This window comes from Sturnus vulgaris, chromosome 6 (genome assembly GCF_052056855.1).
Source record: "Sturnus vulgaris isolate bStuVul1 chromosome 6, bStuVul1.hap1, whole genome shotgun sequence".
NCBI classification, from domain to species: Eukaryota; Metazoa; Chordata; class Aves; order Passeriformes; family Sturnidae; genus Sturnus; species Sturnus vulgaris.
The window spans coordinates 34440215-34465097 of record NC_142248.1 but is presented as its reverse complement, the minus strand read 5'-3'; the positions used below and the strand labels follow the sequence as shown (position 1 = coordinate 34465097).

General features: G+C 38.9%; 1 long non-coding RNA gene across 2 annotated transcripts in view; it reads right to left on the bottom strand.

Moving 5' to 3' along the window:
- Nucleotides 1–1758: 1758 nt before the first annotated feature.
- LOC148223414 (uncharacterized) overlaps nt 1759–24883 on the bottom strand; it is a 40543-nt gene continuing 17418 nt past the window's right edge. Inside the window, exons 2-5 of one of the 2 annotated variants that reach the window (XR_015804224.1) lie at nt 18773–18926; nt 15438–15543; nt 13215–13275; nt 1759–13141 (exon numbers count right to left, since the gene is read on the bottom strand). This is a non-coding gene — a long non-coding RNA (uncharacterized LOC148223414). The remainder of the gene's footprint in view (nt 13142–13214; nt 13276–15437; nt 15544–18772; nt 18927–24883) is intronic. The other variant, XR_015804225.1, reaches the window with a different exon arrangement.

Sequence of the window (24883 nt, the reverse complement as noted above, 5' to 3'; positions counted from 1 at the left end):
TTCGAAAACATTTACTCCCACCCCAAATTTACATTAGCTGATACAAAGGAATGAATAAAAGATTGCTGCCAGTAAGGCTAGAATTCCCAGTTGAGGGTGGATTTTGCCTGCAGTAGCCTCCTCTAACCCTGAAGGAAAAGCTGTCTCTAGCAGTTCTGTTTGTCATTCAGTTAAATGTGTATATAAAAAAGCTTCTAACAGTGTAAAACATTCCTATTGGAAATGAGCACTACTTTTGTACTCCATTCAAATAGGCTTTTCAGCTGTCCTTAGGTCATCCAATCTGTTTGAGAGGAGCAATGAGCTCTGCAGTGTGTCTCCTGTCACAGCACATTTGATTTCTTGACATTGACACACTCTGGACACATTGAAACAATATATTCATCAACCATAATGTGAATTCAGTTCTGAGTAAGAAATGTCAACATACATTTAAGAACCATATTCCATGACATAATTACCAAGATGCTAATTAAAAATATTGGAAAGAGGACATATGGCCTTTAGAAGGAGAATTTTATGGTCCCCTTTGGAGTTCTCAAGAGAATTAGTTTGCAAAAGGGATGCCCTGCAAAACTATAAACATGTGTAGACTTTCATTTTTTAAGATAATCAAATATCCAGAAGAAGACAGCACTGCAGAGATCTTTAAGAAATTATCTACATCAGTCCTCTGCCTTGAATGGGGATCAATTACTATCTACCAGCCCTGCTGGGCCAGCTCTTTCTCCTTGGTAAAGAGGCCTTCATCTTCAGGCATATCTTCTGGAAGAGCTGAGTTGCCGTTCAAATCCCCAGTACCCCACCTCCCCTTCAAAATAAAAACCACAAACAGGCATTTTCAATCATAAATGCTACAGCTGCTGTGGATGCTGTGTTTTCTCCAAATACTATTGTCTCTATATATTGTCCCACTACATTGTTCTCAATACCCACGAGTCCTGCCTGTGAAAAGCTGACCCTGCTGGGCTCTCAAAGAGCAGGAGAGCATAATATATTCTAATTTTCCTGGAACACTACTGAAAGAGCCAGTGTTTTTTGAACTGGTTTAATTCTTCATCTTACTGCACACACTAGAGATAAAGAGGTGAAATATATAATGATGTTTCCAGAGTCACCAGGTCAAAATTATCTCAAGAGCAAGCCTGTGGATGTTCTAGTGCAGAATGGTCATGCCAGCACAGCACCTTGCTGGTTATATCAGGATGGTTCTGGCTTAGAGATCTCCACACATTCTGAAATATTGACCAAAGGCCAGGTTCTAAGCTTGCAGCAGAATTTATATCTCAGGAGTTCTTCGGTTTTAGCATTGAGTTCAAACTACTTGCTTGCTGTACAAAATAATACAAATGGGATTATTTAATTCGAGAATATTTTAGAGGGAAACAACAAGAAAAACCCAGTAATATCCCATGGAAAGAGGTAATAATGTTGAGACAGCTGTGGTGTGGAAAAAGAGGAAGAAGAAAAAGCAGGAGCTGTGCTATGGTGAGGAAAGGAGCAGTAACTGAAGCATTTTTAGCTACTAGTAGACTTAGCTAATAGAAGAGTAAATAGTGGTAAGAGAGAAGGGAGTGATTTTTCACTACTCACATGTAGACTGGGAAAACATTACAGGAAGTTATGGGCCATGCTAAATACAAATTTCCATTTCACAAGCCTTTCTCAGAGAATTTTGTTTAAACTTTGGTGGGAAAACTGATAGAATTAAATACAATTTGGGTGAAAGCTGTAGTAGAATGGAACTGCAGAGTGGTAGAATGGAACTGCAGAGATTGTGACATAATAACTGCCATGTTCTGACACGTAGCCCAATCTAAGAGATGTAAGCTTTGAAGTGCTGAAGTGCTAAAGTGCACATTTGCAGTGCAGATAGGGCATACTGTCAGATATAGCTCTGCTCTGTTGCTGGGTTGAAGGGATAATGTTCGATCTTCTAAGGAATGGAAAAAGTAAAAATGCTGAAGACCATAAACATCAGAAAAGGAGGTTTAACCAAGCTCAGGGGTCTGTAGGAGGGCTCTACAGTGCAAGAAGTAAGTGAAGGCAGTGAAATCTCGCCATAATAATACAAAATAAAACCCCACCTTATTGAAGAAAAGAGGTAGAAGGTATAGTAAAGAGTTGTAATTGCATCAGAAAGTGAAATATAAAAAATTATCAAATTAAGTGTGATTGCGTTCTGACTGTTTTGTTGGGTTTTTTTCATAAGACTTGGGGTGAGAGAATAGGGAAAAACTTTGTGTTCATTTTATAAAGATCAATACTTTCCCCCCCCTCTTTTCCTGGAACACTGAGCTCATGAAACACCCAAATTGAATTTCAGTGTTTCTGTCACCTGGCAGTTTTCTGATACAGTGTGGGTTTTTCCATGGTATTCAAACTGAGCTGAATTGGAGTCATCATCAGCCATTTAATTTTGCTTACCAGTGAGGCAAAGCTAATGAAGACATCTTTCAGAGCAATGTAATAATTGTTTAATGTGTCAGCACTTGTGAAATTGAGTTCACTTCTTTAAAAGACGCAAGGAACTTTTAAATGCAAGGAGGTAACATAATGAATGAAATTTGAACATTGCCACATTGAACTTTGTTTTGAACCATTGATACATTTATATCACATTTCAAACATATCAGCATGTTGCCTTACAGTCATAGGGTATCATGAGAGGATTCATCTTGTCTCTGATATCCATTTGAATATTGCTGAAGTGAAGCTGATAAAGAAACTTCAAAAGCAATGTAAATTATTTACAGGTTCTGGGACTTCCACATTAGAAAATACAATTGGGAAAAAATAATAAGGTTTCAGTTCTCCAAACACTAAAAGACAAAAATGCTACATCAAAAATTAAATTTCTTTTATCTTTAGATGGCATAATACAAACAATAGTTAAAAATACGCTGAGAAGAAGACACCAAGGGAGCCAAATTAACTCCCGATGTCTTTCATGAAGTGCCTTGAAGTTATTTTTCTCTGAAATATTGTGAAGTGTTATTTTCACCTCTAGGGCATCTGTATAGTTTTTTTCTCCTACATGTCTTGGAATATTTCACAAAGACAGTGACACTGAAAGCTAGAAGACAGGATCATCCCACTAATCACTGTGTAGGACAATGCCCAGCATCACAGTATATATGATACACTTCTATGAGACAATATTCCATAAGCGAATAGTTTTCAAGAAGCTTTACTTGAATTTGAGCCTGTGAAAATACATAAGAATGTTTTATCCTCTACCTTTTCACCACAACTTCAAATAGTTGTCTCCCTTCCAAAATGTAAGGCAGCCCCATATGCCCTTGATAAATCAGAAAATCTCAGAGCTTTATGAGACAAGTGTGGGCACTCCAGTCCAGTCCTCATCAGGGACATTCCCACATCACAGAGAACATCAGTACATCTGCTACTGAGAGGCAAATGAAGTAGAAAGATCCAGCTCTGATTAGCTTGCCTGAAAAACATCTGCAGATAGAGACAGGTTGATATGTTCTTCCCATCTGAAGGCAAAATCTGTCTGATTTAGGAGCAATTTAGGTTCTAGGTTGTGTGGCAGCTATTTTCAGATGCTGATCCTCTTCTGACTTGTCATGATTAAGGTATTGTTCAGCCTTCCTTCCTCAGACTTTCCACACAAAGGGAAATAACAGCCAGGCACTCCTGTGCAGAGGCTTCCATTGTCAGACAGAAGGTGCTTGGCACCAGTGGGAGGCAGGAAGAGAAATATTCTGTGTCACTGCTAGTGCTTCATCTGTGGAGAGGGTGGCATGGTCTGTGCATTGTAAAGATTTTAGATACAACCAGAAACTTTTTCTTTCTTTATTTAAAAATGAAATTATGCAAACAGAAAGAGTGAGGCAATCTCATGTGCATATGTCACTGTGACAAATGTCTCAGTTTATTGGAGAACCAATTATTATTCCTGACACATCAATACCTCCCACTGCATTTTATGAGTGAGACACTTCAGTGGTGTTGTATGTAAATAATACAAAATAACTTGCTTACAACAGCAGACATTAGTTTTTTCTTTCCTCCCACTTGCCAATACTTGTCATGCCCAGATTCATTCACTTTAATTAAAAGACCATGATGTCATTAAAGGGAGATGATAGAGAAGTGCAGGATTCCGTGATAGAACTCACAATGGATGTAAGCAAAGCCAGTAGTCTTTCCTTCGCTGAGAAAGAAAGCTACTAATATGATCAGTAAGGATTACACTTTGTTTGCTCCCCCCAGTATTTTAGGTCACAAAACATATTGCTCCCTGAATGCCAAAGCTGACCCTAGGGCTAAAAACCAGTGGAAAATTAATGGAAGAAATTGGTTTGTTGTTTTCTCCCTTCTCTTGGAAGTAAAGTAATGAATGCTGAACAGACAGAAAAACAAATAATACTTTCCTGGAGTGGAGCAACAAGAACCGCCTTAAAATAGAACAGGGATGAATCTGGAAAAGCCAAATCTTTATAAAGGCACTGACCAAAGAAAACTGGCTAAGTTCACACATTTCTGGTTGCTGCAAGCTGAAGAATCCATGTGAATGTCTCAAGTCCCTTCTCTCTCCTGTTCTGTACAAAGAGACACTGCTGTTCACCCTCCCTGGTTTGCAACTTCTTCAGAAGCTGACTTTGCTGACTTTGGTGGAAAAGGGTCTGTCTTCTTTCAGATAGATTGTGAGCTAATGTTTTTGTCTTCTCAAGAAGAATTCATTGCAACTGTATTCATGCCAGTTTAAGAAAAAAAAGTTAGAGAAAATATAGATATTGAGATTATATATTGATGCATCATTTTGGGAACGTGAAAGCAAAGGTTCTGAAATACAAAAATAGTTCTCTTTTCCTTCTTCCACTTGCCAGAGCTATGCCACTCTAGCAACTTTGAAGTCCCTGTGAGTTACTGCATCAGGCATTATTAGATTTTGAGAGGCAGAAATTCTTCACTAATAAGCTGCTGAGGCACTGGAACAGGTTCCCATAGGAGTTTTAGATGTTCCACCCCAGAAAATATCCAAGGTCAGGTTGGATGGGGCACTAAGCAACCTGGTGTAGTGGAAGGTGTCCCAGCCCATGGCAGAGGGGTTGGAACTCAATTTCAAGTTTCTTCCAACTCAACCTAAACTGTTCTATGATCCCGTGGAGAGCAACATCTTCAAGACATGCAAACTCCTTTTCTGGTGGCATGTCAGAACTTTTTTGCTTTATAACAATATTAACTTCTTTTATTCTCTTTTTTTTTGTTGTCATTGTGTTTTACTTTAATAATATACTGAATTTGCCATAAGCAGTTAGACTTGAACTGGTTTTGGCAGAAGTCTCAATTGACTCTGATGGGTTTTGGCAGAAGGGTCCCGGTGGATTCATTGCAAATATTCTGTTGAGGTGGTTAAGCCTCAGGCAGCTGCTCGCTCACTTCCTCACCAGCAGAACAAGGGAGAGAATCAAAGGGTAAAAGCTAGAAACATTGTGGGCTGAGATAAATATAATTTAATAGGGAAAGCAAAAGCCACACACAAGCAAAAGCAAAACAGAGAATTCTGTTTCCCTGCTTCCCAAAGTCAGGCAGGTGTTCAGCCATCTCCAGGGGAGCAGAGCCCCATCACAGGTAATAGTGACTTGGGAAGATGAAATCCATTACCTAAATGTCTCCCCCTTTCTCCCCCCACTTTGTAAACTGAGCATGATGCCATATGGTCTGGAATACCCCTTTGGTGAGTTTAGGTCACTCTCCCCAGCTATGTCTTCTCCCAGCTTCACATGCTACCTCAATTTCCTTGCCAGTGTGGCAGCACAGAAAGCAGAAAAGGCCTTGGCTCTTCCTAGTTCACATGCTGCTGTCAAGAGTATGTACCCACCAGTAGCTGAGAAGGCCAGTGATAAACCCAGTCTAGATAAGTATCTGCAAACAATGCTGCCTGTCTAGTTACAACAGGAATAACACACCATGATTAATGCCAGTCAATGTTACAGCAGGTAACATTTGAGGTATACAGAACTGCCACCACGATTCATGTCAATCATTGTTACAGCAGGTAACATTTGAGGTATACAAAGAGAGTTTACTGAGCAAGGAGTCAGCTCCAGAGAATATGGTCCAATGTCATCTTACCATGCTCACATGTCAGAGCTCTTGTATTCAAAAGGGAGCTGCTCTTTGATGGTCCTAAGGTGTCTCAGGTTCTTCTGCTTTCTGGGAGGAGTGGAGGCTCTATCTTAGAATTACACAGCTTGGACCCAAACTGAAGCACATAATGAAGAAGAAACAAAACACAACTGACCTAACAGATAGAGGGCTGTCCTGCAGGATACAGTCTTTCCACAGGCTTCTGTCTGATTTCCCATCCTATTTTTGACAATCTACAGTCAGCTTAATCTGCATCTTGGTCTGTTAGTGATACAATTTTAAAAGAATACTTGAAAAGACTATCCTTAAAATAATTCCTTTGTTTGAGATGTAAAACATTCACTGGTATCACTAAATAGGTTTTTACACTTCACAACGAAAGCAGCTATAGCCCTTAGCCAGAATTTGAGCCAGCCTCACCTGCAGTGGCAGCAAAAACTGCAGCGCACAAATTGTTCCAGAAACATATTTTTTGGGGAACAAAAGTTGTACCTCTGGCTGTACTGATGGAGCTGATGGAGCTATTAGAGACACAGAAGACTAAATAGCACCTGAAGAGACCATTCTGTTAATTTTCCCACACTGAGACAGAATTCAGTGTTTTGAGATGGATTTTAAAAACATCCAGTGATGAAGACATGGTGGAGATCTGCAAACTCCCCAGGGACATATTTCAGTGTTGACTACATTAACATGTTAGAAGGTCTTTCCTAATACACACCTTTAGGTTTTTCTTTTTCTTCTTTAAAGTGATTTCTTTCCTTTTATCCTCAGTTGAAATGAAGTATAGTTTATTGCTTTCCTTTTCATAGCAAACATTCAGAGATATAAAGAGTGCTTTCATTTTTCCTTTATTTTTCCTCTTTCCTGTAGGTCTACAACAAATGTTTCAGCCTCTCTACACAGTTCACACTCTCTAGACTTCATGGACTTTTCTTGACCTCTTTTCATTTTCCTGCACTCTTGAAAAACAAAGTCTAGAATGGCATATTATACAGCAAGGATGGACTTACAAATGACCCTAAAACTTTTTTTGCTTTAGCTATATAAATAATGAAGAAAAAGTTTGTATTGAAAAAGAGAGCAGATTATCTGAGCCTGTACAACATCAAGTAAGTGAAAGCTTCTCCTAAAGAACACACAAACAAACACGGCACAGTGATATGGGCAAGAAACAGTGCTAAAAAAAATTAATAACCAAAAAGAGAAACACAGTTCTATAATTCATAGTAGATGCTACATACTCTACTTGTCAGTAAACCTAAACCAAAGGTAATAAGGAAAACACTTTGAGTCTTCATAGTTTAGAATTAGAGAAAAAGCATGTTTGGTTTAATGAAAATACACCCTATATTTATTAAAGCATGCAGCCCCTGGGTAGGGGGAAAGGAACATCCCTATTCAAAGTGAACATCTCACAGAACAGCTCACAGAAGTATCAGTGTTTTTGGCTGAGCTCCAAGCCATGTCACCTGTCCAAACTGATCCATCTTTTGTAGACCCATAAGTAATACCCATCAAGTCAAATAAACTATGACCTAATCAAATCAGATACAATGACTATATCATGAAAGAAATCACCTATGAAGTCAGAATCTGAATGAGCATAAAAGATACCTTCAAGAGGGAAAGAAATTATTTTGCTGTGGCAAGTGTCCTACTCCAAGGTTTAGGATTTTGCTCTAATCTTAAGGAAAGCTTTCCTTACTTTATTGAAAATTTAGCAAGGTTAGGCACAATTGGTGAAAAAAACAATCCATTTTTTGTCTCTTGTGCAATGAAAAATGCTTTTCATTTCTTTTGAAAAAGTTTTCCATAAAGCAAGATGGTGAGGTTTATAATAGAAAGACAATGCTTTTCCAGGAGGAGTTGCAGACAGCAGTAAGATCCCTTCACCTTCTCCAGGCTGAGCAACTCCAGGTCACACAGTCTATTTTCATATATCTCGTGTTCCATTCCCTCAATTTTCCTAGAATCTTGCTATGCTCCATTGGGTTCACATCTGTCTTAGACTAGGGAGCCTCAAACTGGGTGCAGTACTCCACTACAATAAACCCTACACATGTATATTTACAAACATGGGTTTGTGTTATTTCACTCTAATCCACCCCAATGGATCTATTAACAAGAACCTGGATTACCTCTTCTTCTAGGGTGGGTTGTTACTGTGACCCTGTCCTATTTTCACAAACCATTTTGCAACAATTATTGAGATCACACATATTTAGGCATGTTCATTTGTATCCAAGACTTTGACTCTCAGCCTTTTCATTCATACTACCCACATAATTTGCTTTAAACATGGGAAACATTTTTGCAGAAGTCAGAGTGTGGTTGCAGATTATTTCTGAAAAAGAAAAGGCATAGATCAATTCTTCTACTTGCAGTAACTTTGTACACCTTTTCCAGAGTCTGGCAGGTATTTATTGTGACATTTTAGGGACTGTGATACTGAATGGTCAAGTATTTAAATTTAACTATTTACTGATGTAGAACTTAGGGACTATATCTCTGCCCTCCCTAGCTTGTGCTATAGCTACAAATACTATACAAATACTATAGCTATATATAGCTATAAATATTGAATATACTCTTCATGGCTTGGTCTCTCAAGGACGGTGCAGGGCCTCCATGAGAAATGGAAGGAATAATCAGGTTCCCAATAAACCAGTTGTGATGATCAGGAAACTCTCTGAGGAGAGGCATAATATGTGCTTACTTGGAGCAGAGGGAGGATGAGTATTTTAGGTGTCTTTCAGGGGAGAAAAGGCATTACTGCTGTTTCATACAGCATTTCATCTGGCAGCATGGGCTGAGACAATTCTGAGTTCGAGCTGTGTCACTGGAAGAGATGGCCACAAAAATGTCTGGCTTGTGAGCCTGCGTGGCAGCTGGGCAGACATGCACATGCTGTCAGAATGAAGGTGGGTCTCCCCCTTCCAGAATGAGAGATTCAGGGAATCTGTCCACAGCAAAGGCAGACATTGAAGCATTTGTAGAAATTAAACAGGGTGTTAAAGGTGTAAGTATGGGGCATAGGATAGCATCAGATAATTCTTTATCCAAGTCTATCCTTTCCTGTCTTTTTAAAGTGTCTCATAAATACTAAACTAGATTATTTTGGAGAGTTATTCTCTTCTCTTCTCTTCCACTTGAACATGATATATGAAATAGGGTAGATATAGGTAGGTAAGCTATGAAAAATTCTTTATTGTGAAGGTGGTGAGGCACTGGAAGAGGTTGCCCAGAGAATTGTGAATGCCCGATCCCTGGGAGTGTTCAAGGCCAGGTTAGATGGGGCTTTGAACAATCTGTTCTAGTGAAAAGTGTCCCTGCCCATGGAAAGGGGGTTGCAACTAGAAAATCTTTAAGGTCCCTTCCAACCCAAAACATTCCATAACTCTGTGTAAAAAGAACTCAACATAGAGAAATGGAGATTACAGTAGGGTGCTTGACTATGTTCAGATGGCAGGAACATGGGCTTGCAGGCTATGATTTCTGTTGCCATAGTAAGGACTGCTGCTACAGTTTATGGGACAGTCCCTCAGATCTGCTGAGCTGGTCTCATCTGAAGTCCTCAGAGGAAGACACCAGGGCCTGAGGGCAGTGGGTCTCAGGCATTCCTTAATGTATTACTGAAGATGAACACACAAACCTATTTCAGGCAGAAATTGGGTTATTATTGTTCTTAGAGTCTTTGAAGGAACAGATTATCATCAATACTTTTTTTTTTAAGTGACTGGGGTGTTGCAATTTTGAAAGGTAGGAGGAGGAAGTAATTCATTCAATGGATATTATCTGCACTCCATAATCTCACATATGTAAAAATTACAGTTTTGAAATACAGACCCCCAAAGCAGCTACACTGGAAAAAGCAAATTAAATTAAATCCAGGATTTTCAAAATGTAAGAACAAGAATAGGTATGCATACATAATATATTATACAAAATATAACATTACTATGATATGTTACACATATATATATAATATTAATTAGTTTATGTGCTTCTTGGGAAGGTAATAAATGATCTTGTGCATCCACCTTCCAAGAATTCAGGTCTGGTTTTGGGTGCCTCAGGCAGATATCCTTACATCCTTGATTTCTTCTAGAAAATAGGGCATGATAAACAAGGGCACTTCAGTTTGCCAGTGCAATTTTTAAAGTAGTTCTTTTCAAGACCCAAAGCTGAAAGCCTTTTAATGAAAAGTGTCCTGGAGATACAGACTTGAGATGCTGTCAGATTTAACAAGCCAGCTTTTATCACTTGTCACATACTGTTGTAGGGAAGCCCATTTAGAAATGTCATGTGGTAGAGCAGCTGTGTAGGTGTACACTGGATGTCAGAGCCTGTTCCATTTGCTGTCTTTCCTCAAAGTGCTCATTAGGGGACTATAGTCACCACCTTCTAACATTGCAATTCTGGGTATTAAACACATTTATGCATCCAAATAAAATATTTTTATGCTGTGTCAGATGACAATATATCTTGTGCTCCATTCCGTCAACTATCCTACAAAATGAAATTTAAAATGGTAGTTACTGTAACTTCATTAGTGAATCCTAAGTGGAATAATTTCATCCAGAAAAAAAGGCCAGTGGACATAAGAAAACTAGCATAAGTGTATAATTTTGTCATATATGACATAACTAAATATTCACCATGTAGCCAGTATGAGATCTGATTAAATTTCTTATTTTTGCATGAGGCTTGTAGAGAAAGTGTTGTTTTCTACACCATCAAAAGCTCAGTCTCACAACATCATGCACTGTTCTTGCCCTCACTGGTGGTGTTGGCTCTGGGTGTTTCCAGTGAAGCAGCAGCAGCCTAGCAGCACATAAACTGAACTCTTCCACTTCCTCCAATGGTTTTAATTCAACTGGGGAGGCTGCTCAGTATGACCTAGAAGGTTATTAGTAGCAGGATTTAAAGCAGATGTCTCTCTTTCTGAGATGGCTACAGATTCTCGTGTCTTAGACAGACTTTTAGAAGTCAATGTTGGGTACAGCCAATACACTAAAAATTTTCCATGCTTATTTTCTTGTACTTCTGCACATACCAGTCTTAGCAAGCTTAGGGTTGGGACTAGCAGGTGTGCCTAAAGACTAGGAATACCTCACCTTTTATAGGCCAAATTCTGTTACATTCTGCTTCCCCTAAAAGAAAAAGCAAGTGGCAGATGCCTTTAGATTTTCAAACACCAAAAGTTTGGTCATTATTAAAACTGAGACACAAAAGATTTTCTTAATCAGCCTAAAGCCAGAGAGCCATGACAGTTTTCCAGAATACCTTCCTCCCTCCCCTCCCAGTAATGTGGTTTCATTCCCAATACTAACCCAAACAGAAAGTGCACTACCTTCTCTTCATGGCTTGAGGGGGGTCATTAATTTATTACAGATGTTCCAAATTAAACTTCTACCCCAATACAACCAGCTGTGGTTTCACCCTGTGCAACTTCAGCATGATAATATTTGCTTTCTAAACCCCAGAATGTTTTCCAAAGTAAATTACCATCTTGATTGCATCATCATGTATTGGGAAACCTTTATGAGTGTTTATGAAAAGGGCAGGAAATGAGAGGTAAAATTGCCTGTGTTTCAGAAAAGTTTATAGTTTATCTAAATTTCCTGGTCTTGAGGAGTTCAGTGTCTCTAATTCAGCACTGCAGAAGAATTAATTGCCTTGGATATTCTTTTTAATATGAATGCAATGCTCAGACAAATATAGCTATTGAGAGAACTGGTAATATTTGGTTCACTTGTGTAACCAGAGTGCCTGCAGATCCTGGGCATGGGCTGGGGCTCACACAGCTGTGCAAAACCCCCCAGGCTGGCACTTCCCATATCACATTCAGCACTCCTGCTTCTCTGGTGCAGATGGAAACCCTCCCACTTTTTTCCTGTGAACCCAGAGGTGAGAGGGTAAGGAAAGAGGTAGTGCTAGTGGTATCTGTGTGTGTCCTCTTGGAGGTTTCTGTGAGATCCCACAGAGGCACAGCAGAGCATGGGCAGCAGTAATGCTCCCCCCACTGACACCACAACACTGCACAGAGAGCAAAGCTGACAGCCTGAGTGTCTTGGGAACACACTTAAATATTTACTTGCTATTACACCATCCACAGTTTACTCTTCTCTGGGGAGTTGTCATCCAGCCTTTAATGCAATATTCAAGCTCATTAACAGCCTGTGAAAACAGACTAAAAGAAAGAGGTCAGAACCCAATATTAGACTGTATGATGTCTGCACCTGAGGAAAAAATGCAATAACCAGGAAATATACACTCTCAGAAACAGTCTGTTTGTTAACAAGAGCCATGCTGATGGCACAAACAAAACATAAATTAATATGTTCTACATTTTAAAGGGCAAACCCCAAAGCAGAATATTTTAGCCAGAACACAAAAGAAAGCCAAACACTTTATGAAGCATGATAGAAGCAGCTATTGCTATCAATTACATGCAGTAAAAACTAAACTAGAATGGTAATAGACATGGACAGCACTATAAAACTTCCAGGGAGACAAATAGATAATAGCTTACAAGTAAAAGACTACACAAGGTCAAAAGTCTATCTTAAGTAAGAAAGAAGGGGCAAAAAATCCCCAAAGAAATTATAACAAAATACTAAATACACAAATATCAGTCAACTAAAGTCTAGGTTTGCCCCTAGAGCAAATTTAACTTATGTGGCATCAATTAACTAATTCTTTCAACCTGACAAGATCACAGAATTAGGAGGGATTTCAAAGGACCTTCTCTTTTACTCCTACTCTGTAATAAAAGAATTTTGATAGAAGGTTTTTTGCTATTTTAAGCTTGTTCTGTAATCAAAATTCCAGATCCTTCCAATGAAATCCTTCTGTTTCACTGGCCTCACCACATGAATGGCTAATGCTTCTCTTCCTATGACAATTTAATCACATATTCCTCATGCTGTTCAAAGCCCACACTGGAGCAGGATGCTCCTGAAGAACTGCAGCCCCTTTGAGGGACCCAGCCGGGGCTGTACCTGTGGGAAGAGCCCTGAAATGGAGCAAGGAAACAAAGTGAGGATTCCAGAACAGCTGCGATGAAAGGTTGTGAACTGACCACTTACCCAATTCCCATCCCCTGTGCAGCTCAGGGGAGAGCCAGCAGAGCCAGTACTGAAGATGAGCCTGGGAAGAACAAGTGGGAAGGGGATTTAGTTTTGTCTTTTCTTCTCACAATCTTAATGTATTTTTAATTGGCAATAAATTAATATAATCCTCCTCAACCAAGACTCTCTTGCCCATGACAGTAATTGCTAAGCAATCTCTCTGTCTTTATCTCAGCTCACAATCCCTTTCATCATATCTTCTCCTCCATCCCACTGAGAGAGTGAGAGGTAGAGTGATCCTTGGCAGGCATCTGGCAGCCAGACAAGGTCAAACCACCACAACTCCTCACAGCCATCTCTTCAGCATTTAGAGAACATTATTATGTCATTTTATAGAGCACATATACAGCATCTATCCTCTTCAATCTTAAATGAAGTAAATTTTACCTGAAGGTAGCTTTAGCAATATAGAGAACAATGAGCAATAAGAATTATAGATCAACTAAGCCTTTCCTTGGCATTATTTAGCATAAATAATGCTCTTCTCAGAAGAGCAGGAGAAACTCTTCAGAAAGAAGAGATGAATTGGAATTTTCTAGAAGCATAGTTCATAAAATGAGCTTAATTGCAAAAAGTAATATTATTAGACCCACTTATCATACATAAATTAAACCAGTTTTATGTGACTGGTATGGTGAGCAGGAAGAGATTCCCTCTGAAACAGCATTCCTTGGACTGAGTTCATAATCAGATGACTGGCCACAGAAATTATTAGGTCTTCTCAGAAGCTTTAGTTTTTGAATATCAAGAAAGCTAGTAAAATTTTCATCTCCAATGTACTAACCATCATTTAGTGATTTCTAAAATACAGATACACCTCTTTCTTTCAATTACTTCTTATCATCCTAATGTGCACACATTTGTTTATTAATTTATTATATCCTACTGCTCTTTCCTTTCTGTGTTGAAGTTTCTTATCAGAATCTTAGGATAAGGTTGCTGGGGTTTTTTACATTTCATAGTCATAAAGGCCCAGTTTTGAGGGTGGGTCTCCTTGAATTCTCCTGCTTCTCACATCATAGCAAGAAGTGAGAAGCACTCCTTTTTTATCCTCAGGTCTTTAATCTAAGATTTTTAATCCCATTGGTCTATTTCTTGCATGGCTGCACTCAAAAGTGAATAATGTACCTGAGCTGAATCTTTACCAATGAAAAGTACACTGGAAGAAGATATTTCACAAATTTTACAAGTTTTACCCTTGGCTATGAGACCTAAGATGACATTTGCCATTTTTGTAATATGGCAGGGTTGAGCAAACCATATTTGACCAGTACTTTTTCTTCAAAACTGCAGAAGAAAGTTTCTCCCCATTCTGTACCAATAGGGATGATTCATTCCACTCATATAGCATTTCTTTGGATTGTTTTAATTCCAGCTTCCTTTTAATTTCATCTTATTTTTAATTCCATCTTCAAATTTGCCAGGAACATTTTTGAACTCTATTTTTGTCATCAAAAGAATTTCTGTCTTTAGTGACATTTGCAATTTTAATTTAAGAATTAATTACTAGAAACTAGAAACCATCATCATTAGTGCATTGCAGGATGAATCAGTTTGAAATCCCTGAAAAGAATTAAGAGTTCATGTCATGCCACCTCCAAATTGTAATGAAGGTCACAGATGTGAACTCGAAGTCACTTTAGACTGATGAAAGTTATAAGTTATTTACTTATCTCCAGATTTTCTGGTGTCTCAGGCTACTCAGGGGTCTAGCCTCTACAAAGGTCTATCTCCTAACACCAGGGAACATGCAAATGATACCAAAAGAGAAGGGTTTATTCCTGATTCTGTTCACCCTTCATGCTATTTTTTACATTATTATATAACTATATTACTATATTCCTATTATTGCTATTATTCAATTCTCCATTAAATTAATTTCCCTGTTAAAAGATGGATTTGATTCAGTAGGCATGCATTACATTAAAGAAGGAATTCAGCTAAGTGCCTTCAGGTGTTCTATCTGTCCTTTTAAATACGTGATAAATGAAATTGTTTCTAAAAATGGTCATTGCAAGTTTTGTTCATAATACATATTTCGGCTTAGTTATTCAGCATTATGGAAAAAAATCAGTCACTGTTTAGACCTCTAAAGTAAATGCCTGTTTTTTCGCAGAGATGTTCTGGAGCTGTTTGGAGTGGCTCAGATTGTGTGCCCAGTTCTGCAGGGTTTCTGCTTACCCATGTGGGCTCATCCACACTGCTGGAACCCATCTGCCAGCAGAGCAGGGCTCCTGAGAACATTTCTGTGCACAGGGGAGATGTCGTGTGCCTGTCAGATCCAGATCTGTTGGCAGGAAGGAGCAGACTCAGATTTGGATTCAAGCTTTAAAACCAGAGATTTATATAGTTTGATGGAAAGAGAACAGTTTTGTCATGCTTCTTTGAAGTAATTAGAAACAATATTGGAGATAATTTCTGTGCATAGACAGATTTGCAGGACTGGTGTTATCTGTGCATTAAAAAGATTATGCCATGGAGCCATAATCCCAAAAATTCTTGTATTTTTGCTTTACTGTTATGGCCTCAGTGGAATTAACAAAGATACTTATATAACTAAAGTCAAATACATGAAAACAACCTCTTGGTATCAGAACCAAAAGATGAATAAACAAAGAGTGGCAAAGGGAGATAATGTTTTGTAGACTATTGTACCTGAAGAAATTAGCATATTTTCTTGATTTTCTCTTTTCTCAAGTAATATAACTTGACTTGCAACTGGATATTAGGAGAAATGTGAGAGAGGAAGCAAGGATGCTCCTAAGACCCTGCTGTCCCTGAAGCCCCTCATTCTCAAGAAAACTGATCTTTCCATCAGACCATAAACAAATATAATATCAGAGTTATTGAGGTTTTTTGTTTGTGTTTTTGAGGTTTTTTGTTTGTGTTTTTAGGACTGAGCTAATAATAAAGCTGGTGATAATTGCATTAAGTCGTGTGCTTACATTTTTGTTCAAAGAGGATTTTACGAATTTGAATTAAAAGAAATCCAGGGAAGGGAAAGCTACAAGGACCTGCAGACCTAATCTTGGGATGCTTCTGCCCTCTTGTGACCACTGTGAGATGCTTTCTGTAGCTCTTTGCTGTGTAGCTACATCACATTTATTCTCGTTCACACCCTCGACCCTTCTCTGTGCCAGCAGGTGGCTGTGCCTACACAAGCTGGGACCCTCTCTGTGCCTGACCTCTCCGCCCAGAGAAAAGCAGAACTCTTTGGCCCTATAATTTTATTTATAGAGGGAAGAGAGGGGACAAAACAAACAAAAAAAACCCAAAAACCAATCCACCACATAAAGGTTTCTGATACATTTGTTTCTCCAGCTGCAAAATTGAGATTTTGCATTATAATAACGAGAATCACTATTAATTTAATGTAACTGTAAGTCTTGGAGAAAGGTCAAACAGAAATTATTATGAGAAATTTTGCTGCATTTTTGGATGCATGCTTTATTTTAGGAGAATTGGCAATTGTATCCAATCCTTATTATTATTAAATTATTATGGGGTGGTAGGTTTAGTATTGGCATCTGTTGCTGAGTGTGGGTGGCTGTTGAGTCCAGGTACCTCCTTTGTGTTGCTGGTGCTATTTTTGGTGTACTTGGGCACAATATTAGTGGGTTTTGTTTACTCTGTCTCTGGCAGTGGAACCCTTTCCAGAAACATGGGAGGATTGAGGAGTTTGGTGTGGCGTTTGGCAAACTTTGGTTATGATTGTGGGAGTTACGTTTGTCTGAGTGTTGGTTTGGTGTAGACACTGCTGAAAATGGGGGTTTCTCCTCTGTGTAATTGGGTTTTAGTGGGGTAGCTGTGTTCTACCATGGGGACCAGGAAGGTTTTTGGTTGCAGGCTTGGAGTTGTTGCTAACTTTGTTTGTCACCTTAGAACTTTTATGGGAACTATTTGTGCAGTTTAGGGTAGAGAGGAGTCAAAAAGTATTTTAATTTAAAATAAAAGCTTTGGAGTCGTAGATAAAGATTTTCTTTCTGAAGGGAAACTCCAAGAGGAGGCATAATCTTCAATCTTTGGTTTACAAGACCAAAGATTTTATGAACCATTATAGTAGTTTTAGAGGTTAATGAATTTGTTTTCTAAAGCTTCAACAACAGGCGTAGGATTAAAAAGATTACGAAGTAAGTGAGGGAGACAAATTGTCTGATGGTAATGAATGGGTGTTCCACTGCTTGGCTGCCTACTCATCTGAGAATAAAGAGATTGGCTCCTAGGGTTTAGGACAGGAGTTGTGATGAGGTTGAAAGGTTATTCTGTGTTGCTGTGATTTCTGTATGGGTGGGACAAGGAAGGGCTCCCATGGAGAGCTAGGACAGTTTGTGTCACGTTACACTGCAAGAGCTGCGCAGTGGCCGTGGGGGAGGCACGGGCTGGCTGGCTGTAAGCCATTGCCCCTGTGCAAACGCCATCTCAGGGCTCGAGAGACACATTCTGTGGTGACATGGGACCCAAGAGAGAATCAGTTCAGACAAGGGGACTGATTTTAGAAATAGGCTTATAAACTCCTGGGCAACGTGGCGTTGAGTGCATGTATTACATCCCTTTCCTCCCCAACCCTCTGGAAAGGTGGAGAGGTATAAAGGACTGCTGAAGACTGTGCTAAGAGCATTAAGTAATGGGGCATGGAAGCACTGGGATGCAAACTTAGGGTTAAACATGTGGCCAGCAGCCATCCTTTAGAAATTTCTGCAGGTACTTGAACAACCTTGTTCCATGTTTTATCCTCATCTGTGAAATTATTACAAACGATATGAAGAATGTTGATTTGACACTGAAATACCAGCATTATTATTCTGGCTGGTCACAGAAGAATTGTGTACTAAATGTGCTTTTCATATAGCATCATTTCAGCTGGGGAAGATAAGGGTCTATATTTTGTCCATACCTTAAATAAGTACAGTTATCAATTGATAATGAGTTTTCTTAATGATTAAAAATTATAGAAATTAAAATTTTAAATTAATTTCCATAAGAAATTGTTCTGGTGCCTCTTTGCAAACAAAGAGTACCCGAGGAGCTGATGACTGCTTCTGGCCATTCTGGCCCCTTCCCTCCTGCCCTGCATCACTCCTGCCCTCCACTGCGCCCAGAGGGCACTCTGGGATCACTTAGATGCTCTGCAGGATTCCTTTAGCACCACCAGGTGTCCCTGCCATTTAAGAAATCCCATCCAAAGCCTACCTTAGAAGACGACGCTTTTTTTTTTTTTTTTTCATCAGCAGGAGTAGTGTTTCCAGAATAGACAAACAGACGAGCAGCATCCATCCTCCCTGCCTCCCTCGCTCCCTCCCTCCATGCCCGAGCACAGCCTGTCACAGAACCAAGACAGAACCAAGACGATTCATGACTAAAAGGGTACAGGCTTCACAACTTTCCAGTGATACCATAGTACACTTACTACTTCGGTTCTTGTCACTTGTCTTCAAAGAGAAATTAATATGAGAAAGTATCTGACATGACCATGAGACATTTTGCAAGGAAAAGTAGCCTGGTAGTCATCTGCCCACCTTCAGTGGCAGCTCTGGGAGTGTGTGTGGCTACTCCATTGGGAATTTCCAGAGTTCCTGCTCATCTTCCTTTGGTCCTTGGCCCTGGCACGGGGTCACTGCAGAGGTTCCTTCCAGCCTTGTGGACTGTCTCAGAGTCTCCAGTAGCAAATGTCTGAGGAACGAATATAATAGTAGAGATAGACAAAATAATATTTTCTCCTTTCTATCCTCCCAGACTCCAATTCTCTGAAAAGTCCTTCCCATGCCTTCAGAAACGCCCTTTCTGCCTTATGTTTTTATATTACAAAACAAGTATTTGAAACTATTATCTTTAACCGACCTGTACAGAGCCACACCATAGGCACCAATGGATTTTATGAAATAACCTATATTCAGTACTTATTGGATCTATTAACTTTCCTGTTCTCAGCTCTGCTCCTCTTTCCTCTTCCCTGTGATTAGACAGAGGTATGCATACAGGTCGTATGAAAACCTCAAGACAATGATGAAAATAAAACATCAGAATCAGCCAAGAGTTTCCTCACCCGGAGCAGCTGCTGCATTGAACACCAACTCTCTGGCTGAGGTGGATTTTTCCTCCCAGCCCAGACCCCACCTGCTCACCTCCCTCTTCCTGCTGGAACTCTGGGGCTCACAGTTAAAACAGCCACATTCCAATTAATAGGGCAGAAACACCAGGCTTTTCTATCATGAAGAAAAGACTCCTAAATCACTAAGATGTCTCAAGTCTGAAATATTGTGCCAGTTCTTTCAACTGTTTACTTCTGTAATCCTGATTTCCATATTAATTTATTTATATATGCCTATCTCCAACTCTTTCTTTCAAAAGCATTGATAAAACTAATTGCTAACACATATCCTAAAAATCAACTGAGTTCCATTTTAGAATTTTGAAATAATTTAGCACATCATAAAATATAAAACTATAAATACGACAAATATAAATCTTACTACTATGAAGTCATTATTTTATTATAGGACCTTTCTGCAATGTATATGCCAAAGTATTTACAGTTAAAAAACCCTCGTCCAGAGCTGCTATTAATGGACCCTGTGTCAGTATATTTAGATGTGAAAAATGCATTACATCTCTAAATCTGGCAGTTAAAAAATCAATTTACTCAATGAGGGCTTGAAAGGAAAGCAAATTTTTAATTTAATACTACACAAGTGAGGCAGAGCCATTTAAAAATAAATTATTATAAAAAGTTGTCTTCTCTGATATGATAATTTGGATTTCTTTATAATTTTCTGCCTGACAATTTCATAGTAAAAGATAGCTATACTTCTGTGGAGACTCTGACCAGTGCCAACTGGAAGCATCACTTGGTGTTACACAGTTTCTTTACTTTGCAAAACAAGTTAATAAGCAAATAGATATGCACAGCCTATTGATGCATTTCCTGAAACATGACCATCTAAATTTCTACCCTCCACTGCTTAGGCAGATGATGATCCCCTGAGTGGATTAGATGCCTCATGGTAAGCCCATCCTTGCTTCCATGGACTAAGCCAGAGTTGCTCTCTTTGCAGCCCTTTACACTGTTCCAAGGGAAGAATGAGTCAAGTATGTTTAAAAATCAGTTGGAACTCAGGCCCCAGTGGTAAAGGGCTCAAAAACAAGATAGAGAAAAAAGAAATATGTGGAATGCTTTCATTAATTCCTACTTCTTTAGGATTTAACATATTCCTTCTGGTAGGCTTTTAAAAGGGCTTCCAGACCACAATATTCCTTTGGGTGCTGTAATGGCATTTATGGAGGCCAGAAGGAAGCACCAACGTATAAAACTTTCAGCAAAAGTTTTAAAACACAGACCAATTCTTTGCCATTTGAAAAGAGTATAATAGGAGAAATCAAGGCATTTTTCTAAAGAAGAGTACATTTGTAAATAAGAAAATATTATCTTTATTTCTTTACACTGATGTATAGCACAAACAAAATTTGCAGTAACCAAATTATCTGCAAACAGGCTAATTCCAGGATATCTTTGCAGTTTAGTATTACATTTTATATGTAGCAAATCCTCAGACAGAGAATGGCTTAGCAAGGAGATATTTGGAAGCAATACTCCTTAAATGTTTTAGGCACATTTTCAATACTCACTTTATAAAGGAAGCAGACAGGCAGCAAAAAGAAAATTTGAAAATCAAGGAGTTTTTTTAATTGAAGTCATTCTAGAGAAAATTTGCAGTCCAGAATTCCCCTGTCAGACACACAGATAGCAAAATGTTCACAATTTGCACAATGAAGACACATCAGATAGCAGAAAAAGCCCTCTGCTCGTGTTGAAGGGAACATAGATGTTGGAGAGTCCTGCTGAGCAAGCAACAGCCCTGTATGCAGTTTTTCAATTTTAGTTAAATTTTGAGTCACAGTGATTTGGACATACAGGAACAAAACTTTCTCTTAATCACAGTTAGGGACCTTGGTTAAATGCAAAGATCTAACAAAGACAAATACAAAAATAAATTAGGAACTGGGTTTACAATATATTATTATGTAATATTATATATTATTAAATCATATAGAAAAATTTTGCAAGGGCCATCTGCCAAATGAAGGTCTCCACTGGAGTAAGAGCTCAGCAGCAGCAGAAGCCAAGAGAATCTATGTGAGAGAGGCACATTGTTAATGGCACAGCTGCAGGAAACATTTCTGATCGAGTTGGCATCTTTTTAGTTACTCCCATTCCCATCAAGAAATAGGAAACTCTAATGTTCATGCAGCTACTTGTTTACCCAACATGTGGGTGGATTGTCTGGTGGATGCATAGCACAAGTGAGATTAAAATTCTGATTAAATATTTAGACTGAGGGAAAACAAAGGTGATTTGAGACATAAACTGAGCTGTGTTCTTGATTAATAAGGAAATGGTAATGTTTCCTTCAACAAGTAGATGGCAGCAGCACCATTTGCTGCATAAATACTCTCCTGTAGACTGTGCTTTTGTAATAGGTGGACAGAGAAGAATGGGAGTCCCTGTTCTGGAACAGACAGCTAGAGGCAAAGGAAAGAATGAAAGCAAATAAGTGCAGTTCCTCTAGCAAATTCAGTTCAAAGAAACTAATAATATGGCATTTAGTACATAAACAAGCATCCGTGAAAGAAAAAAAACCAACAGACCAACAACACATTCTTTCCTCCAGACAGGACTTAATTATATTCTGTGCATGAAAAGAATGAATTCTGCCTCAGGTCTGTCAAGAATATTCTGACCATTATGAATCTATATGGAGCCAAGGGGAACACATACAGTGCATGATAGAGGCAATTATCAGGCTGCATGCACGAGTGTGAGTACTCTGCCTAGAACAGGGGTAGGAACATGGCTGGCTATCGAGAGTCTGTGCATAGCACAGCAACAGCTCTGTGTGTTTGTGTGGCAGAATGGTAGTTAGGTATTGGATATTCAACCAGGTTGGAGAGTTTGCCCTGCCTTTCTTTCTCCAGAGATTGTCCCTGCTATCTATATGTGAATGCTTTTTCTGTTTTAACAGCCAGAAAATAAAAAGCCTTCAGAGGCTGGAGCCTGATTTCTATCTTCCTCTGAATTTGGAAAAGTGAAGCTGTGACTCCAGTCCCCAGCTGTCAGCCCTGTTACACACAGCAGAGGGGAAGAGATGAAAGCCAAGTACTCAGCACAGCCAAATAACAACTGGAAGGATCCGCCTGTATTAATCTGGCACAAAGCAGTGACGCTTTTGGTTGTTTGAATATCATGTTTTATATCATACTTTGATGTCCATATGTTTTAATATGAACATCTAAGTCTTACGGAGGTCGATATACTGCCAGAGGTCTACAGGAACAGACCAGATACATCTACACCTACAGGTATAGCATTAGCCAAGAATGATTAATGTAGTTAATCAGAATTGCTCTGAGGTCTGGAAATGCATTTTCCTACTTTCCTATTCCCATGAAATTTTCCTTTTTTTTGGCTCATAAATATGTGAGAGGATTCCCTTTATTTCTTTCATAATACTTTGCTTGATTTTTTTCTTCATATGTTTATGACAGAAATCGGGAAATACTGACCATTGCTTAAATTAAATCTAGCAAAAAGGTTCTATCACAAACCATTCAGCATCCACTGATGCCAGGCTGCTGTTTAAGGCTGGCCTTAGCTGATTGTAGCAGTGGGATAATCCAAGGATATTAATGTTTACAAGGTCTGCATTGTCACACAGAAGGAGGGAAGCTGGTCAATATTTTGCAGAAATCTATGTCTTCAGCCATTGTTTTACCACATATCAGCATAATCAATTTTATCAGTTTTTATATAAGCTTCTCCTGGCTCACACGCAAGGTAAGTAGTTGCCTCAGGACTGATATGGGACACCTTGTCTGAGCTAGCCAGAATTCTTTCCTAATACTAAAAGTTTCGTTGTTGATGAGGCATAGCAGTGACAATGGCAGCCATCTAAGACTGACCAATGCCTTCTGATAATCATTCATTAATTGTCTTCTGGACTGCGTGGTTATTCCTAAGTTGTGGAATTTTCAGTGATCTAAGCAATATAATGAGATTCAAAAAGGAAAAGACTCACAGCTTCTGTCGTGGTTGCTTACAAATTCAGATCACTCTGAATTCAGATCAGAAATTACAAGACAGAGCTTTTCATTACCTCTTTCCCAGAATTTCAATTTCTTCTTAAAAAAAAGTACTGCATCATTTGTTTTATTTCATCTCAATAGAAAATACAGCAGCAATGCATGACATGCTTACAAACTTTAGCCATACATTTGGTAGGGCACGACGAGGTGAAATTTATACGGAAAGGATATCTACAAGATTTCCAGAACAGCCTGAACACCACAGGCAACACTGTGACCTAAAAGAAAACAGAGGAGTGCATAGAAAGTTGCACAGTGAGTTTCAGGTGAGAGATGCTGAGAACCATCATGCTGGGTGAAGCAAAAGACATTTCAGGCAGGGAGGGGTAGAGAGTTTGGTTTCTGGAGGGACCTAATCTGGTGGGCTGCTTGACACTCAGAAATGCACACCGTTGGAAAATTTGCTACAGTCTTCAAGTTCCTAACAGTCCACTTAATGTCCACATAATAAAAATAGACCCTGTGTGTCTGCGTGAAATATTACAGCACTTTGGTATCACCCACCTCTAAATGATCACGTCAGATTTAGGTGAGGAAGACACTCATGTTCCTGTTAAGATCTACCCTTCCTCCCTTCTTCCACACATTCTTTACACATTTATGTTTACTTCCCTCTGCATTAAACCATACTATTTAAGTACTCTTTGCAGTACTCAGAGATTTGAAACACAACGATGATAAATTATTTTGCAAACAATTAGAGGAAGGAGTGCAAACAAAACCACTAATTTACAAAAGTATCTTTAATCGCTCGGTGCAGGCTCAGAACCCCAAGCAAATATTAAGATAATTAATAGCTGTCGACTTGTCACTCACATGAAAAGCACCTTCAGTCAATTATGCAAACGTGTCCCTCATACTTCAGAAAGTGTAAGCACAGATACCTGCTGTTTCTGTCAAGGTCACACTGACTTCACAACACTCTACTCATGGTGTAGAAGTTCAAATCTATTCTGATAATTCCTTTAGGATTTCCAAGCCTTTGTTCAGCAATCACTATCAATGAATGAAACGCTTGCTTTATATCTCCAGTGAGTACTTCAAATATAACCTTTGAATAACCTCCAATAATTGGATGGCAGATTGATACCGAAATAATGAGAAAAAGGACTAATGTAGATATAGTAGTAGTCATGCTAAGGCTTAGAAAACTGCAGTTCTCGAACAGGCCCTGGGAACCAGCCCTGGGAATGAGCTGGGGACTGTGGAAACAATAATTAAAGATAATTAAAGAATTTAGTGGAGCATATAAGAACATCTAGAAACTTTCAGGATAAGGCTAAAGTATAATAATAAATAAAGGGTTCTGGTGATGGGAAAACATGCAAGGGGGAATTAAAGGGGGGGTAGCCTATAGTTTTGAATAGACAAGCATGCAAAATTTGTAACTTTTAGGAATGATATCTACAAGATTTATGTATCTGTATTGTCTTGAAGAATGTGTACCTCTGCACGTGGACTACTTTGTAAAAAGGTATAAAAAACTTGAC